At 44.7% G+C, this 23,114-nt stretch overlaps 1 protein-coding gene across 10 annotated transcripts in view; it reads right to left on the reverse strand.

The window, feature by feature from the left end:
* The window catches only part of LOC120301006 (teneurin-4-like), a 612,847-nt gene that overhangs the window by 306,909 nt on the left and 282,824 nt on the right, over positions 1 to 23,114 (reverse strand). For all 10 annotated transcript variants that reach the window (XM_039327639.1, XM_039327638.1, XM_039327645.1 and 7 more), the window contains exon 3: positions 20,663 to 20,746. The gene's annotated coding sequence lies outside the window, so the exon portion shown is untranslated. The remainder of the gene's footprint in view (positions 1 to 20,662; positions 20,747 to 23,114) is intronic.

Genomic DNA, 23,114 nt, shown 5'->3' on the forward strand with positions numbered 1-23,114 from the left:
CATTTCAGACAAGTGGCTATCCGGTCTTTTCTTAAAAGCCTTCAGTGATGGAGCACTCACCGCTTCCAGAGCCAAGCGGTACATTGCAAAAAGCATATATAGAACCTTACATGGATTTTTTTTTTTCCTGCAAGCTTTTTTTTTTGTGAGTTAACCTGGTCAAGAAATGGGTCAGAGTAAATTTTAAGGTGAGAAAAAAAAAAGAAAGAAAAAAAAACCTTTACCAGTTTACTGATCCTCCCAAGAAAAAGATCTTGGTACACAAGTTTGAAAGTTCTTAAATTATCGCAACACGTTTGAGATGATAGCAACCTCATTGAAACAAGAACTGGAAAGTTCAACCTGGAAGATAAAACATTCAACAGTTCTGTAATCTCCACATTTGTATTTGTGAAAGGTTTATAGCTAAAGTTCGGAGTTTCTTAATTGTATCAGCCAGTCATTATTAAATAGTCTGATATAAAGTCTGTCTATATGATTGATACTTCGATACAGTGATACCCCGTGTTTCCGCCAAAATAAGACCGGGTCTTATTTTTTTGTTTGCCCTCAAAAAGGGGCACTGGTTCAAGTCCCCAATTGGATCTCAACACTAAAAATGTACATATACCCAAGGTTTATTCAGTTGGGGAAAGTAATAACCTATAAAAACATACTAAACGAGAGAGAGGAATTAAAATCGAGGAAGAATCTCCAAGATGCAGGGATAGAATTAGAATGGTGGGCATACCTCCAACTACAAGCAAGATATAGGCAAGATAAAAAAGAGTGGGGTATAAAGATAGAACCGACAGAACTAGATAAAATTTTATTAGGTCCCGAGGATAAAATGATTAAAAATATATATCATTTTCTTTTAGATCAGACAATGTATGAAGAACAGGTTAAGGAGACCATGTTAATTTGGAGTAGGGATTTTGGTTTCAGTATCGATCTACATATTTGGCAAGAACTGTGGGAAAGGAATAGGAAACTCACTTTAGCTACCTCATATAAGGAAAATCTTTACAAGATGTTTTATAGATGGCATTTCCCACCCGTAAGGCTAGCCAAAATGGGTTCAAACATCTCACCCCTATGCTGGAAATGTAAAACAGCAATAGGTTCATACTACCATATGTGGTGGGAATGCCCAAGGACTTGTGAGTATTGGAACAGGACACGAAACTGGTTGAGGGATATATTAACACTGGACTCAAGAGTTAAAACTTGAACTCTTCTTGTTGGGAATAACGACAGAAAAATACGACAAGGGAACAATCTACCTGCTGCTACACATCCTGACTGCAGCTAGGCTTGCTTTAGCGCAAAAATGGAAGAGCAAGGAAATTCCCACAGAGGAAGAGTTAATACATAAAATATTAGCATGCGCGGAAATGGACAGGCTCACAATGATATTAAAAGATAAATGTGGATCAGTTTATTATGAAACCTGGGATAAATTTTACCGCAGGAGGAATTTGAAGAGGACGGTCGGGATTAAAGATGAATGTTAAGATAGAAAGATATGTTATTTTAGAACAAGTATTGTATATAAAACTTAGATGTATATGTAGAGATGAAGAATTGATTGTAAAAAGTGGAATAATCTGATAAGAATGTATATACTGGAATGTCACGTTAAATCCAATGTTTGTTTTTAACTGTACGATAAATAAAATTTGTAAAAAAAAGGGGGGGGCGCACTGGTTCTTATTTTGTGTGTGTGTGTGTGTGTGTGTGTGTGTGTGTGTCTTTTTTATTCACCTCCTGCACCGACAGCCCTGTCCAGCCAGTCCACTTCTTCTGCAGCTGAAGGAGCAGCTTCATTCTGCAGCTGCATTCTGGCCTGCAGTTTGCAGTCAGGCCTTTCCGGAAGGCCTCTGCAGCAGAGTACTGCGCTATGCTCGGTTCTCGGCTGCAGAGGCCTTTTCAGAAATGCAGGCCTGATTGAGAAATGCAGGCCTGGCTGCAGAAGAGGCCACAGGAGAAGTGGGCTAGCCAGAAGAGGCCTGGCTGCAAGCTGAGTGGGTGCGGGGCGTGTGGGGCAGCTCCATACCCCTACCCTAGCTTGATTTTTAAGTGTGTGCCTCACCCCAAAACTAGGGCTTATTTTGGGGTAGGGCTTACTTTCAGGGGAACAGGGTAGTTAGGAAAACAACGTTTTCCAATTTTAAGATGTGTGGACCAACTCCCAGAATTCAGGCTGGCTGGGGAATTCTGGGAGTTGAAGTTCGCACATCTTAAAATGGCTGAGGTTGAGAAACACTGCTCCCCAAATACTATAAATCATTACAGGTAGCCCTCGAATTACAACCATTCATTTAGTGACCGTTTGAAGTTACAAGGTCACTGAAACACACAAAAAAATGACATGACTATTTTTCATGCTTACGGTGTAGCATCTCCACAGACACATGATCAAAATGCGGATGCTGGGCAACTGGTTCATATTTACGATGTGTCCCGGGATCATGTGATCACCTTTTGCGATCTTCCGACAAGCAAAGTCATTGGGGGAAGCCAGATTCACTTAACAACCGCGCTACTAACTTAACAACGGCAGTGATTCCGTTAACAATTGGGACAAGAAATATCGCAAAACTCATTTAACACATGAAACTGGATTTGCTTAACAATTAGGTGTCTCACTTAAGAGCTGCAATGATTGACTTAAAAGCCTGGCAGGAAAAATTGGGCACTTAACAACTGCCTTGGTTAGCAGTGGAAATTCTGGTCCAAATTTTGGTCAAGGACTTCCTGTAGTTCAAAGCTATTTATATTTCAAAGCACAGCTTTCCATTTAGCTCTGAAACTAAATCAGAGCCATTAGCGATCAAAAACTCTAACATACCTGCTCACCCAGTTGCCATCTTGACTTTCCTGACCCCCTCTGAGACATCTCTGGATAATAACACTGAATTAAACCTCATTAAAAAAAAAATACTTCAATCTGTTCCTCCCCAGACTAAATTATTTTACATGGCTGCATAAAGTACCTCCCTAATTTTAGGTCTGTCTCTATATACTGTGAATACAATAATGATGGGGTTTCTTTATAGGGCATTTTCAAGGGAGAAAAATTAAATGTTTATTATAAAGTTGGGGGGGAAAAACCCACCTTGATAGCTAATAATCACAGCTGTACTTGAACCTGGATTTCTGACCTGATTTTAAATGAAGCGGCAATCACTTTCCATCAGAGAAATTGCCTCCCACAAAGACTTAACATAAAGCAGGGGTTTGCTGTTCTAAACAGGGAACACATCAATTTCTGGAGTGATTTAATTCATTAGCTAGAAACAGTAAAAGTCAGGCTTGGCTAATCTTTCCCAGAATAAATGTGAAAAAACAGGGAGCCATTTAGCCTCATTATGTTGAGTTCTGCAAGGACTAGATGCTTATTATTTTAAACCAAGGTGAGCTGGGGATTGGGGTTTATCAAATATAGCGGAGTGTTTCTTCAGAGCCTGCAGTGACATATGCACACACAAAAATTATCTGATTTATACAGTCACCACCATCTGCAGATCTATTTGAAAAAGGCTGAATTCTAAAAAAAAAAAAAAAAAGCAAAGATCTGGGAATGTCAGGCCAGAATTCCACCGAGCATATTTTAATTGAAAACAGGACTTTGTAGTCAAGGTTGTGTCAATCTTATAAATAGCAGAGCCTCAATGCAAATCACTCATAATTGTTTGGGTATTATCAGCAACATCAAAAGTTCTCTATTCAGGAATTTGTTCATAGATTCAAGGACTGAAGGTCCTATCCTGTATGGCCTCTAAGAAAACTGACAAGCAAAACTGGATAAAGTTTCAAAAAAATCTCTTTCAACAGTAACACACTTCATCTGCTAAGTTTTTTTTTCTTTTAAATCAAGGGTGTCAAACTCGCAACGTCATGTGACGTTCGCAACGTATTGTGACTTTTTTGCCATTGTGGGCAATGGGGTGGGCACAGTTTTGCTATGATGCATTTGGCCTGCGGGCCGGCAGTTTGACACTTCTGTTTTAAATACTAATCCGGATATGGAAAGCATACATTTTCCATTTTTGTTCAAGCTATATAATCTTACAAGATGCATTTTATTGGATTTGCAAATATTTGGTAAATATTGTGGACCACCGGAATTGTTTAGAAGATTTTTGAACAACAACAACAACAACAACAACAACAACAACAATAATAGAGTTGGAAGGGACCTTGGAGGTCTTCTAGTCCAACCCCCTGCACAGGCAGGAATCCTTACACCCTGCTAAGGCAGGACTTGAGTCAGTGAAGATTGTTAAAGTCATTGGACTTTAGATGTCCAGTGATTGGCCCAAAGTCATCAGTCGGCTTTCAAGCCAAAGGTGGGACTAGAACTCACAGTCTCCTGGTGATTGACCCAAAGTTATCCAGCTGGCTTTCATGGCTAAGGCAAGACTAGAACTCATAGCTGCCTGATGATTGACCCCAAAGTCATCAGTCGGCTTTCAGCCAAAGATGGAACTAGAACTCACCGTCTCCTGGTGATTAGCCTAAGCCAGGGGTAGGCAACCTTGGCTCTTTTATGACTCATGGACTTCAACTCCCAGAATTCCTAAGCCAGCCATGCTGAGGGGAAAGGGAGAGGTTTCCAAGTCATGCTGGCTCAGGAATTCTGGGAGTTGAAGTCCACGAGTCATAAAAGAGCCAAGGTTGCCTACCCCTGGCCTAAGCTAAAGTCACCCAGCTGGCTTTCAGGCCTAAGGCAGGACTAAAACTTACAGTCTCCTTGTGATTGGGCCAAAGTCACCCAGCTAGAACTTACTCACTAGAACTTACTGTCTCTGGTTTCTGGGCCAGCACGTTAACCATTAGCACAGGGGTCTTCAAACTTCAAACTTGTGGACTTCAACTCCTAGAATTCCTCAGCCAGCATGCCTGGCTGAGGAATTCTGGGAGTTGAAGTCCACAAGTCATAAAAGCAACACGTTTGAAGTCCCCCTGCATTAGGCCAAACTGACTTTCTGGGCTGTTTTAAATCATGTATGTTTCTCTCATAAGTATCTCTGGGGACTTAAATATATTGGCAGAGGTGAAGGCTAACCCTCATATATATATATATAAATTTTCTTTCCCGAATGCTGCATGTAACCTAACCCTAGGAACATTTCATAAAGCATTCAGCCTAGGCCCGCTCTCTTGAGGTCGAGAGACGTCAGATCTGAAACATCTGGCTCCTTTTTGAGCTGTGACTTTCTTCCCCATCCCATTTATCCTACTCTTATTGGCACTTACAAATGGATGATTCGCCTCCCCCTCCTCTCCCTCCCAAAGTAACACAACCCTGATTGTGTTACCTTTCTAGCAACTGATGTCAGATAACAACTGTGGAAATTCCACAAGGGTTCTCTTGAGTGTGTAGGCTGTCCTGAGTTGGAGACAACTCCACAATTATCTTCTATTTGCTCCATTTCTGTCCCTCCGCACACACCCCCACAGCTCCGTACAGAGACACACACAAACCCCCCCCCCCAAACCAAAAGCCGTATTGTGTTAGACACAAAAAAGGCCGTTTCCTGCTTTGGCCTGTCCTCTTCCATTTTGCATATCCTTTTTATTTGCCTCTTAATTGGCATTAGGCTCAGAAACCAACGTGGGCAGCCGTGGAAATGAATAAAAGCAACTAATCCATCCATTTATATATATAAAAATATAAAACAAAGCGGGATTTAATTAAAAGACCCTTCCCCCCCCCCCAATCTACTCTTCCCTTTTCCTAGCTTGTTTCACAGATTACGGCTGAAAAGATGTCTTTGTTGATCAGAGAACCCATACTCTTTTCTTCTCCAAAGTAATGATCTTTTAAAACTATGGCTTTTAAAGGGAAAGAAAGCAGAGACAGATAAGTGACAAGAGTACTAAGACAAAGAAAAAGCAATTTGTGGCTTAAAGGCAGGCTTCCACGGAGCTAATGCCTTCCAAATGTATTCCGGCAACCACTTCTGTCGTCTCTTTCTGATAATGATGGATGATGTTCTCTCTCTCGAGCAGCTTTCTTGGAGAAGACTTGGAAGAGCCCCAGTGGATTCTTTTGGTTTGGGAAATGGGAGGAGGGGACTCTTCCCAAGGGCGCCCCAAAGTTCAATTCCTCCAGATAAGTCTTGCTAATTTGCTAGTTCTGGCAAAGGAAGAGATCACAGCTAGGCTGTGACATCACCCATGCCTCTTTCTTTGATGCGGGGTTGGAGAGCTTATTGTTAGAGGGCGTAGGAAGAGGTTGAAACTTTCATGCAATCAGAGTTCCGAAATCTGTAAGGGTAGAGCAGAGGGACTGGATTTGGGGGGAAAAACTAGAGCATCTAGAGCAGTGGTTCTCCACCTGTGGGTCGGGACCCCATTTGGGGTCGAACGACCATTTCATGGGGGTCGCCAAACAAGGCTGTCCGCCATTTTTTCCCCTTTTCTTTGGCCACTCCCCTGGCACCCGGTGATGTATAAGTAGCTGGGGGTCACCACAACATGGGGAACGGTATTATGGGGTCACGGCATTAGAAAGGTTGAGAACCACTGATCTAGAGAGCCACTTTGGTGTAGCAGTTAAGGCGCTGTCCTAGAAACCAGGAGACACTTGAGTTCTAGCCACATGGACGGCTTTGGACCAATCACTAGGAGATGGTGAGTTCTAGACCCGCCTTAAGCCTGAGAGCCACACGGACGACTTTGAGCCAATCACTAGGAGACGGTGAGTTCTAGACCCGCCTTAAGCCTGAGAGCCACACGGACGACTTTGGGCCAATCACTAGGAGACGGTGAGTTCTAGACCCGCCTTAAGCCTGAGAGCCACACGGACGACTTTGGGCCAATCACTAGGTGACGGTGAGTTCTAGACCCGCCTTAAGCCTGAGAGCCACACGGACGACTTTGAGCCAATCACTAGGAGACGGTGAGTTCTAGACCCGCCTTAAGCCTGAGAGCCACACGGATGACTTTGGGCCAATCACTAGGTGACGGTGAGTTCTAGACCCGCCTTAAGCCTGAGAGCCACAGGGACGACTTTGGGCCAATCACTAGGAGACGGTGAGTTCTAGTCCTGCCTTAGGCCTGAGAGCCAGATGACTTTGGGCCAATCAAAAAAGCTCTACAGAGAATTATTAAAACTGCCCAGAATATTATCGGACTCCAGCTACCAGCCCTGGACAACATCTTCAGATCTCGCCGTTTGAGGAAGTTGCATAACATTCTCAGAGACTCTTCCCATCCTGCTTACAATCTCTTTGGACTGTTGCCTTCTGGCAGAAGATATAGAACATTTAAAACTCGGACCACACGTTTTCTGAATAGTTTTTATCCCAGAGCTATAATTGCACTTAATAATGAACTAAAGGGCCACCATCAGTGAACTGTTGGACAGTATTACTTGGTCTGTTGGGTGGATGTTTGGATGGTTTTAGGGGTGGGGAATTGCGGTGGGTGGGAGTGTGTTGGGGGATTATGTGTGTGGGACCTGGTCTTTGGGTGTCACGTAAATTTCGTTGTATGTGTACACTGTGTATACACATACAATGACAATAAAGTTTATTTTTATTTTTTAAGAGCTTTTGACTTCTAGTCCAGTCTTAGACACAAAAGCTGACTGGTGACTTTGGGCCAAACACCAGGAGACGGTGAGTTCTAGTCCTGCCTTAGGCCTGAGAGCCACATGGACGACTTTGGGTCAATCACTAGGAGATGGTGAGTTCTAGTCCTGCCTTAGACCTGAGAGCCAGATGGATGCCTTTGGGCCAATCACTAAGAGATTCTGTCTTTTAGTCTAGTCTTAAGCACTAGGAGACGGGGAGTTCTAGTCTCACCTTAGTTACAAAAGCCCAGAGTCTCAGTGCCTAAATGAGTTCGTGGTATCAGATGGAGAAGCGTGGAATTGTTAAACGATTATAACATCAAAGTATTTGCATCTTATTAAAAAAAAAAAAAGCAAACACAGATATTATTAGCTCTATCATTTTTCATCACTCAGAACAGCAGGGCAGGTGAAATACCCTGGGAATTATCCATTCCAAAAGGTGGCTTCAGAATTTCTGGGGTTTTTTTGAGGGGGGGGGTTGTCATTATAATTAAAATTTACAGTATATTCATATGAAAGGAAGACAACCTTTTCCTAAACAATTGACCTTGAAAATCTGAAACTCATCTTAGAAGCCATAATGGAAAACTGATGAGATCTCTGTATCTGATCTTCTAGGACAGTGGTTCTCAACCTGTGGGTCGGGACCCCATTTGGGGTCGAACGGCCATTTCACGGGGGTCGCCAAACAACGCAGTCCATCATTTTTTTCCCCTTTTCCTTAGCTGTGCTACTCCCTTTTATTCTATTGGCTTTTGAAAGCCAATAGAATAGACTCTCTTGAATAGAGTCTAATTCTATTGGCTTTCAAAAGCCAATAGGAATTGTCCAGGCTGTCTCTGCCCTGCTGAGCCCGCCAAAAGTCCCATTCTGCAAACGGTGCTGCACCAGTTGAGTAGTCCTCGACTTATGACCGGTTGAGTAGTCCTCGACTTACGACCGGTTGGGGGTTGCTGCATTAAAAAGGTTGAGAACCACTGTTCTAGGAAATCTTGTATCTTAAAGACAAGAAGATCCGCCTTTCAGATAAATTCAGTATTTCCGATTACCAGGTACCCCTTGACTTACAAACAGTTTATTTAGTGACTGTTCAAGGTGATAACAAAAGGACTTATGACCACTTTTGTTACAACTTTCGTAGCATCCCCATGATCATGAGATCAAAATTCATACGCTTGGCAACTGACTCGCACTTACGACGGTTGCAGTGTCCCGGGATCATCTGATCCCCTTTTTGCATCTTGCTGACAAGCAAAATCAATGCGGGAAGCCAGATTCAGTTAATAACTGGATTACTAACTTATCAATTGCAGTCATTCACTTAGGAACTGTGACAAGGAAGGTTGTAAAATGCGGCAAAACTCACTTAACAAATGTCTCACTTCACAGCGGAAATTTTGAGTGTACTTGTGATCATAAGTACAGGACTACTTGTATTAATAAATATTCAGCTGGCAGTGACACTAATAGTTACACTACTTTTTAACAGAATTTTTTTTTCTCGCGCTCACATCAGCTTCCAAAGCATTTTTAAAGAAAATTGCACAATTACCAACAAAATACTATTTTTTAAAAATAATCTTTTATAACTCTGTCTGGGTGCAGTCAAGGCTTACATATAGCTAACATCTTTGGGAGATGTTCTAATCAGCACTTGCTGTCAGATTGTTTAATAGAGCCATAGATTCTGTTACTCATCACAAGCGGCAAAAAGCATGTAACGGTATTACGTTACGTATCCACATTCCTTCATAAGCAAAGTTCTATTTAAATGATAATTTTTTCCCTTTTGAACACTCTTAGGCCTGTTTACTGGAGGAAAAAAAAAACCCTTCTGTTATTAAGCAGACTATGTCGAGGATTAATCATAGTTCTACGTTTTTCCTTTTATAAGTCTCATAGATCAGGATGCAATTATTTAAACTTCATAGATGAGAAACTGAGGCTCAGACATAATGCCTTGGTTCTGGATTCAACTGAGTTTTTGGATTACTGCAGGGATCTTGCCCAGATTGAATCCATGAAACTAACGCTTTACATCTATCTCAATATATATATATTCATTTAAACAAGAAATTTTAGGGTTTAAATAGTTTTTTTTTTTCAGGAATGGAATATCCATGAATGTAGAGGAAAAGAGTGGGGAGTATGAAGAAGAATGTCTGCTGAGATGACAAAATGACAAAAAAAAGCAGTGAAACAAGAAAAAATATGTGTTAAGAATGAAAAACTATATAACGTATTACGTGCATAGAAAAAAGATAGTTGCCAAGAATGAATTAAAGAAAGTAAGGCACAATTAAGTTTAAGAATGCAGGAAATATGGAGCGATTTCAATAAGAAAAAAAATAGATTGGCGAAGAATCTGAGTCTCCAACTAAACGAACACTACTGTACTGTAGAATTAAAAAATTAAAGTATTCAAAAGAGTGGGATAAACATGAAGTAAGGGAATGCTGGAAGGAACAGTTAGAGATCTGTTGGTATGGTAGAGACAGAGAAGAATAGAGAGAGAAATAGCAAAAAAAAAAAAATGTGAACACCCAAGACAAATTGACGGAAAGCAAATATTAAATACTGCCTGAACCTTAAGGAATTGCACAGATGGTGCAAAGTGGAGGAATATTAAAATATGGACATTGTTTGCTTAGGAAATGGCTAAGTGGATTGTTTAATATGTGCGATGATGAGCAGAAGAATGCCATGATTGTTGCTTTACACAAAGAGGAAAGTAACAAGAGTGAATGCAAAAACTACGGGGAAGGAGATAATCAAACGTTCCTGCGAATACATTTGGCAGAATTATGAAATAAAGAGTTGAAGGAATGACAATGAGCAACAGTTGTGTGGAGCTAAACCCCAGGCAGGGAGGACCAATTTGTGTTTTACAGCAACTCAGTTGAGAAATAGATCAATGGAACAATGTTTATCATCCCTTTGTTGAGTGAGAGAGACGGGGGAATAAAGCAAACAGACCTCAACTATACGGTTTTATTTGAATACCGAGTTGAAGGTTGGTTGCTGAATGAGATAAGATGTTATGGAAGGAAAGAAGAAGTAATGAAGTATTAGTACCAATTTGTGAAACCTTAGTAAGACCACATCTGGAATACTGCACCCAGTTTTGGTCACCACATTATAAAAAAAGATGTTGAGACTCTAGAAAGGGCGCAGAGAAGAGCAACAAAGATGATCAGGGGACTGGAGGCGAAAATTTAGGAAAAACGGTTGCAAAAACTGGGCATGGCTAGTCTAACGAAGAGAAGGACGAGGGGTGACATGATAGCAGTGTTCCAGTATTTGAGGGGCTGCCACAAAGAATCGGGGGTCAACCTATTCTCCGAAGCACCTGAAGACAGGACAAGAAGCAACGGATGGAAACTAACCAAGGAGAGAAGAAGCAACCTAGAACTAAGGAGGAATTTCCTAACAGTGAGGACAATTAATCAGTGGAACAACCTGGCTCCGGAAGTTGTGAATGCTCCAACACTGGAAGTTTTAAAGAAGAGATTGGAGAACTATTTGTCTGAAATGGTATAAGGCAGTGGTGGCGAACCTATGGCACACCTGCCAGAGGCGGCGCTCGGAGCCCTCTCTGTGGGCACGTACACCGTCGCCCAGCCCCGCCTCCCCCATGGCCCACTCTTCACCAGCAGCCCCCCTGGAGGAGAGTCACCCCTGGGCACAGCCCACATGGAGCAGCGCAGCCAAGGACATAGCCGGGCAACAGGGACAAGACTCCGCCCTTGAGCCCCATAGCATGCAGATGATGCTGTGGGGGGGGGGTAGGCGGAGGGTGTGGGTGCCATGGCGCTGCAGGGCTGCCTGGGCGATCTGCTGCAGTGAGCCATGGAGGCGGGGCATGGCCCTGCGGGCAGGCGGGGCAGGGGGCAGGCGGGGGGCGGAGCAGGCGGATTTTGGGGCACTCGGTCTCTAAAAGGTTCGCCATCACTGGTATAGGGCAGTGATGGCGAACCTTTTAGAGACCGAGTGCCCAAAAACTGGCCCCTGCCCCGCCCCACCCTGCCTGCCCGCAGGGCCACTCAACGCCTCCAGGGCCCGCCGATCGCCCAGGCAACCCAGCAACACCATGGCGGCCACACCCTCTGCCCACGCCCCACAGCATCAACTGTGCGCATTGGGGCGTGAGGGCAGAGTCTTGTCTACGCTGCCTGGCTGCCATGTCCTTGGCTGCACTGCTCCGTGTAGGCCATGCTCAGGGGCGACTCTCCTCCAGGGAGGCTGCTGCTGAGGAGGGGGTCGCGGGCGGAGGCAAAGCTGGGTCAACGGCACCTGTGCCCACAGAGAGGGCTCCGAGTGCCGCCTCTGGCACCCGTGCCATAGGTTCGCCACCACTGGTATAGAGTCTCCTGCTTGAGCAAAGAGTTGGACTAGAAGACCTCTAAGGTGTGGTTGCGAGGTGCTGACGCTGAGTGATGGCCCTGAAGCAGTCAGCCGAAGGAGAAATCACCCCCTCCATTCTTCAGACCCAAAATTAATGGAGAATTTTCAGTGGCCGCTCATGCCGGATCTGCTTCCCAGATATCTCTGGGAAAAGGAGCCCGCCCTGTGCTGCAGCTGCCGAAAAAGCCAATGCGGTCCTAGGCTGCATTAACAGAGGGAGAGAATCCAGATCACGTGACGTTCTAGTGCAGTGATGGCGAACCTTTTAGAGACCACGTGCCCAAAAACTGGCCCTGCCCCCACTCCACCCTCCTGCCCCCCCACTCTGCCCCCCCATCCCCTGCCTGCCCACAGGACCACTCACCGCCTCCAGGGCCTGCCGCAGATCACCCAGGCAGCCCAGCAGTGCTATGGTGGCCACGCCCTCTGCCCGCCCCCTGCAGCATCAACTGCATGATGGGGTGTAAGGGCAGAGTCTTGTCTACACTGTCTGGCTGCCATGTCCTTCAGGGGAGCTGCTGGAGAGGAGGGGGTCACGGGGGGAGGCAAGGCTGCGTCAACGACGCGTGTGCCCACAGAGAGGGCTCCGAGTGCCGCCTCTGGCACCCGTGCCATAGGTTCGCCACCACTGGTATAGGGTCTCCTGCTTGAACAAAGGGTTGGACTAGAAGACCTCTAAGGTCCCTTCCAACTCTGTTATTCTGTCTTTTGCACTCTTATCTCCCCCCCACCCCCCAGCTCCAGACAGCACTACATGGTTCACGGTTAATCAGATTGGGCATAGTTAACTCTGTAAACCCTGATGAGACAAACCTAAGAGTATTATATGCCAGAGTTCAGATTATGGCTGATTCAAACTATAGCTTAATCCCAGTGTTTCTCAGCCTGGGGCAGCTTTAAGATGGTTGGAAATAAACTCCCAGAATTCTGGGAATTGGAAGTCCACCCATCTTAAAGTTGCGCAGGGTTGAGAAACACTGGCTTAATGCAATGCATGTATCTGGCCTGTATGGGGTCCCCGTCCTCTCTGCTCAAGAGATGCCTCTGGCACGTAACCTGGTTAGTGCTTGGGTTACTGATTAGTGGATGCAGTGACTGGCACAGCCCTTCCGCCGTGCCCATCAATTGCAGAATAACACCAGACGCACTAGACGGCTGATCAGTATGCGTAATTTCCCTTCTTTGCTATTGATTTGTTTCAATGCCTTTCTCCCAAAGGACAGGAGGCAGCTTAAAACAGCGTTTTAGCACCAGTAACCCAGAATGCAAAATATAAAACGAATGGCACGCAGAAAGCGCCCTGTTTTTCCAACCCCCCCCCCCCCCAGACATTCCACCAGGATTACCTTTTCGTAAACCTGAAGCAACTCCGAATAAACAAGATGGGAAGCCCGTTAATAATTACGTGACAGGGGAAGGAAGGGAATTAATTAAGGGAGGCTGGCAGATGCAAACAGTCAGAGCCCCGCTGGGTTCAACTCGCGCTAACCTCCGTGGTGTTCACCCACCTTGCGCCGGCAAAGCGCGGGCGCATGAATATTCAACACAATCGCCTCGTCTCCTTCCATTCCTTTAGTTCTGGCTTCCCTTGAAACTTGGAAGCCTCACCGCCTTACCCTCACCCGCCCACTTCCCATCCGTTACTGTCTAATTAGAAAAGTGCAAATTTAATCAAATTTTCGGTGCTGGGCCGGGTCCAAATTGGAGGCGTTGAACTAGGGAAGGAAGGCTGTCTGAAGTGCTCTCTGGGCACATATACGCCTTCTCTCCCCATGCGACTCAGCGGGTGCCCAAAGATCCAATCTGTGGCTATTTACTCTCTGCCAGGATATTGTGGCTGTCGAGTTGCAAAACCTGACAGGGCAAATCACCCGGTCGGTCTCGGGGAAGAGAGTTCAGAGCTGCAGGTTCTAGCTCACATCATCCAGTGATTAAAAAACATGTTGTTTTTTTTTTAAGGCAGGCCTAGCCCCCCCATGCGACCTCAGCAAGCCCGTTAATTTAGCCTTTAAAAAGCTGCATATATTAATAAAGTGAGTTTAATTAGGATTGAACCTTAATGGACCAGGGGGTGTAGGCTACAGACGAAATTTACATGCAGAAGACTCTCCGTCTTGATTCCTAGTATATCCGGTTATATAAAAAGATGCCGGATAGCAGTAACAAGAAAAGAAGATTCAGGAAGAAGAGCTTCAAGATGGGTAGTCCTTGGACTTAACGACCACAATTTGGATGAATTTCCATTGCTAAGGAAGGTGTTCCTAAGTTTTATTGCCCGATTTTATTACCTCTTTTTGCCAAGAGTCTATGGAGATTCTCAGTCCTCCACTAATGATGATGATGATGATGATGATGATGATGATGATAATAATAATAATAATAATAATAATAATAATAATAATAATAATATACGGACACTGTTGAGCAGCGATTCTATTTCAGATGATAGTAATAGGCACCTTGGGTGCAATTCCAAAACAACTGGAGCACCACTTGAACACCATTGGCATTGACAAATTCGCTATTAGTCAATTGCAAAAGGCGGCTTTACTAGGAACTGCTTCCATCCTGCGACGATATCTGTAATACCATCAAACATCCACATCTGCCTATCCCAGGTCCTGGGTAAGGACTCGATAGGTAGACAAAATGCCAAATCCAATCTGAACATCTGGCTGACTGTGCGATGATCCATAATAATAATAATAAAGTTGGAAGGGACCTTGGAGATCATCTAGTCCAACCCCCTGCTCAAGCAGGAAACCCTATACCATTTCGGACAAATGGCTGTCCAGTCTCTTCTTAAAAACCTCCAGTGATAGAGCATTCACCGCTTCTGGAGGCAGGTTGTTCCATTGGTTAATTGTTCTAACTGTCAAGAAGTTTCTCCTTAGTTCTAGGTTGCTTCTCTCCTTGATTAGTTTCCACCCGTTGCTTCTTGGCCTTTTTGGCAGCTGTAGCACACTGCTGGCTCATATTTAAGTGATTGTCCACTAGGACTCTGAAGTCCCTCTCACAGTTACTACTATTGAGCAAGGTACCCCCTATACTATACCTGCACATTTGGTTTTTCTTGCCTAAATTTAGAACCTTACTTTTTTCACCATTGAATTTCATTTTGTTAGATAGCGCCCAGTGTTCAAGTCTGTCCAGGTCCTCCTGTATCTTAAGCCTGTCTTCTGGAGTGTTGGCTATTCCTGCCAGCTTGGTGTCGTCTATCTGAAGAAGCTTCTTGGATGAGAAGCGAAAGAACAAGGAAAAAATAAGAAAGTCCAGTTGCCTCTTGAAAAAGCACCTTTGGGTCTTTTGGCCGAGGTGCTTAAGCCAAACCCTGCAGTTGTTAAATGAATCATGCGGTTGTTAACCAAACCCAGCTTTGACTTTGCTTTTCAAAAGACAGCTGGGGAAGTCGCAAATGGCATTCATTTGGACCCTGGATGGCATCATGAATAGATAAGAGGGGCCAAGTATTTATTTATTTTATTTATTTTATGAGACTTATATACCGCTTTAAGTGTAAGCACTCTCTAAGCGGTGTACACCAGTAAGCAATGTATATATATATTTACATTGCCCCCAACAATCTGGGTCCTCATTTTACCTACCCCGGAAGGATGGAAGGCTGAGTCAACCTTGAGCTGGTGAGATTTGAACCGCTGACCTGCTGAACACAGTCAGCTAAAGTGGCCTGCAGTACTGCACTCTAACTGCTGCGCCACCTCGGCTCATAGCTGAATTTCGAACACGTGACCGTGGAGATGCTGCAACGGTCACAAGTGCAAGGACCGGTCGTAAGTCACTTTTTTCCCGAGCCAAATTATAATTTTTGACCGGTTGCTAAATGAATGGGTGTGATTGGGTGTGGTTCCCTTAACAACGGAAAATCTGATCCCAATTGTGTATAGGTCAGTGGTGGCGAAGCTATGGCACGGGTGCCAGAGGCGGCACGCGTAGCCCCCTCTGTGGGCACACGTGCCATTGCCCCAGCCTCGACTACCCCCGTGACCCCCTCCTCTCCAGCAGCCCCCCTGAAGGAGAGTCGCCCCGAGCATGGCCCACACGGAGCAGCGCAGCCAAGGACATGGCAGCCAGGCAGCGTAGACAAGACTCTGCCCTCACACCCCATCATGCAGTTGATGCTGTAGGGCGCGGGCAGAGGGTGTAGCCGCCATAGCACTGCTGGGCTGCCTGGGCAATCTGCGGGGGGCCCTGGAGGCGGTGAGTAGTCCTGTGGGCAGGCGGGGCGGGGGATGGGGGGGCAGAGCGGGGGCGGAGCAGGGAGGTGCAGTGGGGGCGGGGCCAGTTTTTGGGCACTCCGTCTCTAAAAGGTTCACCATCACTGGTATAGGTGTTCCTTGACTTACAGCCATAACTGAGCCCCAAATGTATGTTACTGAGCGAAACATTTATAAAGTGAGCTTTGCCCCTTTTTACGACCTTTCTCGCCACGGCTGTTAAGTGAATCAGTGCGGATGTTACGTTAGCAACACGGCTGTTAAGTGAATCTGGCTTTCCCCGTTGACTTTGCTTGTCGGAAGGTCACAAAAGGGGATCAAAAGTATTCGGAGACTACAGTTGGTCCAGAATGCAGCCGCGCGAGTGATAGCGGGTGCTCCTCGGTACACCCACGTTACACCTATCCTCCGTGAGCTGCACTGGTTGCCTATTGGTCTCCGGGTCCAATTCAAGGTGTTGGTTATTACCTTTAAAGCTCTATATGGCTCAGGGCCAGGCTATTTGCGAGACCGCCTACTACCTCATAGTTCCCTTCGTCCGGTTAGATCCCACAGGCTGGGCCTCCTTCAGATCCCGTCGGCCAAGCAATGCCATTTGGCTGGGCCACGGAGGAGGGCTTTCTCTGTGATGGCGCCCACGTCTTGGAACCAGCTCCCCCTGGAGATTAGGACCGCTTCCACCCTGCTGGTTTTCCGCAAGCTGCTGAAGACCTGGCTTTTCCGGCAGGCCTGGGGTTTATAAAATCTGACCTGGATGAATGTTATTGTATTGTTTGTTTTGTTAAGTTATGTTGTATTTTTATTGTTAGCCGCCCGGAGTCCTGCGGGAGTGGGGCGGTCTATAAATTTTAATAAATAAATAAATAAATAAATAAATAAATCACGTGACCTTGGACATTGCAACCGTCGCAAGTCCATGCCAGTTGCCAAGCCTCCGAATTTTGGTCGCGTGACCGTGGGAAACGCTGCAACGGTCGTAAGTGTGAAAACTGGTAATAAGTCACTATTTTCTATACTGTTGTAACTTTGAACTAAATGGACCGTTGTAAGTTGAGGGCTACCTGTACTATGGCACAGCGGTCTCCAACCTTTGCAGGGGGGCAGAGGGCAACTGGGCTATGCGAGTGGTGGGCCAGCCCACCACACACATGTGCAAGTGACTGCCAGCCTGCCACTCATGAGCTGTGCACGTTCCAGCCAGCCACTGATGCAGCCCAATTCTGAATATGCCATGGCTTGATATGCTATGGCACACACAGGGGCTAAATTTATTTGTAGAGCTACCACATTGTGCCACTAGATGGCAGCAAATGTCAAAACCAGAAATCTTTGCTGCCCCCTAGTGGTCATTCAGGAGATTGCACCCCAAATCTGATTTTTGTATTAACGCCATTTTTGCCCTCCAGAAGCTCTGTGTGAGGTCATCCCGGCTGAAGTCTCCAAAATGGTTTGACTACAAGACACATGAGCTTCACTCAGCACTGCCGGGCTGTCTGGGAACCATGGAAGTTGTAATCCAACCTAGCTAGGAACCACCCAGTTGGAGGCAGCCACTCCAGATGTTCACCGTCCCTCAAAGGTGGATGTAGTTACTACATCCAGGGTCTTAACAATTGTCATTTACTATCTCACGCTAGTAATACTCAGTTATTTTCCAATTTAATTCACTAACATTTGTCAAAATACAGAGATTCTCTTCGGAGGGACTGTTTTGTAGCACCAAAGCACGTTATTATCTGCAAAGAGAGGCAGGTGGAAAAACAGTATTTTGTAGCAGAGAGCCCACTCATATAACTACCAGGCACTTTTCATTAATATTAGGTGACAGATATAGTTGACTTGAGATGTGCACGGCCTTCATTTTCGTTCAACTTTATCTTTCTTCTTCCCCACCCCCGCCCATCCCATCCAAACAGCCATAATAGCTGGAACTTTCTCTCAGTGTCAATCACGTCTATCAATTCTTTGCTAAGTGGGAAAAACGTATCATCTATTTACTGTCACTTATATTCAGAGACTTGCCAGAAGATGGCAAAAAGATGCAGGGATAATGCAGTCAGACACCTGATAGGATGGAGGAGGCTCCGTGCATGCACGCGCGCACACACACACACATATTATACACACAAACCAGATACAGATAGTCCTCAATTTACGACCACAATTGAGCCCCAAATTTCTGTTATTAAGCGAGACGGATGTTAAGTGAGCTTTGTCCCCATTTTATCACCTTTCTTGACTCAGTTGTTAAGTGGATCACTGCAGTTTGTAAATTAGTAACCGGGTTGTTAAATGAATCTGGCATCCCAGTTGATTTTGCTTGTCGGAAGGTCGTAAAAGTGGTATCACGTGACTCCTGGGACGCTGTGACCGTCGTAAATATGATGGCTGCCAAGCCTCTGAATTTTGATCACGTGACCACAGGGAGGCTGCCGCGGTCGTAAGTGTGAAAAACGGTCACTTTTGTCAGTGCCATTGTAACTTTGAACGGACGCTAAACGAATGGTTGTAAATTGAGGACTAGCTGCTCAACCTCCGCTCATCTGTTTTCATCTGGGATGAAAAGGTCCTGCAAATGGGATGCTGTGGCTATAGCTTGCCCATCCTGGTTTACCTCAAAGCAGAGCAAAGAAAGTTACTCGTATAGAAACCTCGTTGAAGCAGAAAGGAGGAGACTGTGTGGGGAATTCTGGGAGTTGAAGTCCAGAAACCTGAAAGTCACCAAGCTTGAAAAATACTCGCTGTGCATAAGAAGGCTCCACGCCCATTCGCACTGTTCAGGTGACCCTGAGGGCCCAGATAAAGCTCAAAATGGCCTCCATGACTCTCAGATGACTGCAAGGAATAGAAATTCTTCCATTCCACACCCTCCAGTCAGAACTGAAGAAGATTCTTGGAGGAGAAGCGAAACGTCTTCAGGGAAAAATGAGAAAGCCCAGTTGCTTTGCTGGCTGAGGAATTCTGGGAGTTGAAGTCCACAAAGTTGCCACGGTTGGAGACCCCGGCCCTAGACCATTTCAGACAAACGGTTGTCCAGTTTCTTCTTAAAAACTTCCAGTGTTGTGTCCCAGATACTCTTCAAGGGTAGCCCTGTGTAGAACGGATTGCAGGAGTCCATCCAGGAAATGACTGAGTGACTGAGAGGACGGCCTCCCCATTCAGGAAAGGATCTGCCCGGCACATAATTCAAAGGTGAGCGAAGAGCCTGCTAGCTACAACTGCCACTAGCCCTCAAGCAGGAGTTGTGTGGTCCTCAAAGACCCCCCAGATTACACTCCAGGTCTGTCTAGGAATGTGCAACCATCAAGGAGGGTAAGTCCCCAGACAAAGAGGAGCCCCCCCCCCCAACCAAACCATTTGGAACCCATTTTCCAGCTAGCACTTTTCTTCTAGTGCAGCAATTGACTTAGCTTTACCTTTTCTCCTCACTCTCTTTTTTATGATCCTGTAATCCCCTTAATTCAGGATAGAGTCAGGGTGACTGGATGGAGCTGAGCCTTTACTGGCCGGATTCCTTTCCCATGCCTATGTGGAGTTCACAGCAGATATTTTTTCTTTACGCCCTGGGAGAGAAACATCTGCTGCTACTTAGAACTGAACTCTCAGCCTTCTGAATGGAAGGCAAGCATCTCCACCACTAGATCACCATGCCTTCTCTCTCTCTCTCTCTCTCTCTCTCTCTCTCTCTCTCTCATCTATTCATCCACCCATCATCAGTCTGTTTATCTATCTATCTATCCATACATCCATCTTCAGTCTCTCTCTCTCTCTAGCCATCCATCTCTTTCCTTCCTTCCTTCCTTCCTTCCTTCCTTCCTTCCTTCCTTCCTTCCTTCCTTCCTTCCTTCCTTCCTTCCTTCCTTCCTTGTTTTTCTCCTAGTAATAATAATAATAATAATAATAATAATAATAATAATAATAATAATAATAATAATAAAGTTGGAAGGGACCTTGGAGGTCATCACGTCCAACCTCCTGCTCAGGCAGGAAACCTTATACCATTTCTGACAAATGGCTGTCCAGTTTCTTCTTAAAAACTTCCAGTGTTGGAGCATCCACCGCTTCTGGAGGCAGGTTGTTCCACTGGTTAATTGTTCTCACTGTGAGGAAGTTTCTCCTTAGTTCTAGGTTGCTTCTCTCCTTGATTAGTTTCCACCCATTGCTTCTTGTCCTGCCTTCAGGCGCTTTGGAGAACACCTTGACTCCTTCTTCTTTGGGGCAGCCCCTGAGATACTGGAAGACTGCTATCCTGTCCCCCTCATCCTTCTCTTCATTAAACTAGACATATCCAATTCCATCAACCTTTCCTTATATGTTTTAACCTCCAGTCCCCTTTGGAACTGGATGTTCCAAAATCCCAGGTAGTGATAAGTATTTCTTTTAAGGCAGTGTGAACCATTGTATCCCAAGCCTTCTAGAACATTAACATCCTGAGGGGAAGAAGGTCCTTTACCTGTTGGAAGTATCTAAGAATAATCCATCAAATGATGCTTGAAGTAGGCAGTCCTGTCCTGGATATGTTCTACTTCCACTTTACCTGTTGAGAAAAGAATAACTGAATAAGAACCATAATGGGGACCACTCCTTCCTTCCTTCCTTCCTTCCTTCCTTCCTTCCTTCCTTCCTTCCTTCCTTCCTTCCTTCCTTCCTTCCTTCCTTTCTCTTCCTCTCTTTCTCCTTTCTTCTTTGTCTTTTTTCTTTTTTCTTTCTTTCTTTTCTTTCTCTCTCCCTTTTTTCTCCTTCCTTCCTTCCTTGTCTCTTTCTTTCTTTTCTTTCTCTCCCTCTCTCTTTTTCTCCTTCATTCCTTGTCTCTCTTTTCTTTTTTCTTTCTCTTTTCTTTCTTCCTCTCTCTTTTTCCTTCCTTCCTTTCTCTCTTCTTTCTTTCCTCCCTCCCTCCCTTCCTTCTCTTTCTTTCTTTCTCTTTCTTTCTTTCTTTCTTTCTTTCTTTCTTTCTTTCTTTCTTTCTTTCTTCCTTTCTCCCTTTCTCCTTCCTTCCTTTCTTCCACCATAAACAAACCACAAATAATTGATTCCAAATATATTCAGCTGTGTAATTTGCACCATACTGGGTGCAATGTAATTAGCAAATCCATGGCTGTAATATAATTGTGGCAGAACAACCAGGGTTTCCTAACAAGATGGGGAGAAACTGATACTATGAGTGAAGATTTCATCCTCATCATCCTCATCATTTTAAGGCACAAGAAATATTTATGACTCATGAATATTTCACCAAGAGAAGTGTTGGAAATGGAAGATTTCTGACTCAACACCTGAAGTAAAATCTTTAGCATTAGAGACATAATTTTTTTTTTTTTGCACTTGCAAAAATGTGTTATAATTAACAGTTTCCCAAATAGAATACATCCAGCAATATTAATTACAGGAACTGCGGAGATGCAAATAGACATAAATAATTTGTCAATGTAATGTAAACTTTTTAAAGCCTTATCAAAAACCAATTTTGCACAAGCTTGGAACATCTTCATTCTTTGCTATGCTTTTCTCCCTCATTTATAAGTAGTCCTTGACTGATGACCAATGGACTTCAACTCCTAAAATTTCCCAGTCAGCATTCTGGAAGTTGCTCCACCCATGCTGTCTGGGAATGCTGGGAGTTGAAGTCCACCCATCTGAAAGTTGCTAAAGTTGAAGAATCGTGTTTCAAAAGCAAGTCACAAACAACTAAAAGGTTTTTATAGACCGGGATTTTATTTCCTTTATTTTTTTAAAAAAAATAAAATTGCTAGCTACTTCCTTAGAATTTCTCTAGTTCTACACTTCTACAGCGCTGTATAAACAACATTAACGTTTGACTTTAAATAACGAAATGGCGGGTGTGGGAATTTTAATGTATCTGGAGGAGATCTGAAAGCTTATGCTCTAATCCTCAACAAATTGGCAGAATCTTTATTCTGGGAAATGCAAATTGAATAAAAGCAGTCCTTTCTTGATTCCCCTTAGCTACCCCCCATCTTCTGCAATTAATTTTCCTGCAGGATAAAAATTAAAAGAGAAGGAGGAGGAGGAGGAGGAGGAGGAGGAGGAGGGGAGGAAGAACAAGACAAAAAATAAAGGAGGGAAAATTCACATTACTATGTTTTGCCAATACTCGATAAAAACTCCAGGTCTTATTTTTGACCTGAGCCAATTAGATCCCTCCTAGAAATTCCAGCTGCTAGGCAACTGGATACATATAAAATCATATGTATGTATGTATGTATGTATGTATGTATGTATGTATGTATGTCTTTGGTTATTCGGGTTTTCTCCCGCGTCAAATTGGAAGTGTCTTGGCGACGTTTCGACGAAGTCTCATTCGTCATCTTCAGGCTGGTGTTTTTGGCTTCGTGCTTCTAGGAGCAATGTGTGATCGTAGCTGTTTCTTCCTTTTAACTGCCAGTGGGGGTATGAACTGATTGGATGAAAGCTTGGCTGTGATCTGATTGGATGGAGGTGTGTTCTGATTGGTTAGGAGCTTGGCTGTGCTCTGATTGGATGGGGGGTTGGCTGTGCTCTGATTGGATGGGGAAGTGTTCTGTTTGGGTGGGGGCTTTGTTGTGCTCAGGTTAATCTGAGTTGCAGGGGGATGTGAGATGGTGAGCATTGCTATTGTTTGGCTTCGTGTTCGTGGTCGTGCCTCATCTTCATGGTGGGTGTCAGTTTGCTTCAGGTATGGATTGGAGGGGTTTAAAGCAGCTAATGATGCAGCTGTGGTCTGGCTTCTGGTTTGTGGTCGTGCCTCATCATCGGTGTGGGTATGGGTTTGCTTTTTGCGTGGACGTGTGGTGGTGACATCCTGTGTGGCTTTCGTGAGTATGTGACTGGTGTCATTCTTTGTGTTAGGGACTCGTTTTTCAATAAGGGCGGGTTTCCAAATGGCTGGTAGGCAGGAGGTATCATCT

Source organism: Crotalus tigris, unplaced genomic scaffold (assembly GCF_016545835.1).
Source record: "Crotalus tigris isolate CLP2741 ecotype Arizona unplaced genomic scaffold, ASM1654583v1 scf7180000024363.772921, whole genome shotgun sequence".
NCBI classification, from domain to species: Eukaryota; Metazoa; Chordata; class Lepidosauria; order Squamata; family Viperidae; genus Crotalus; species Crotalus tigris.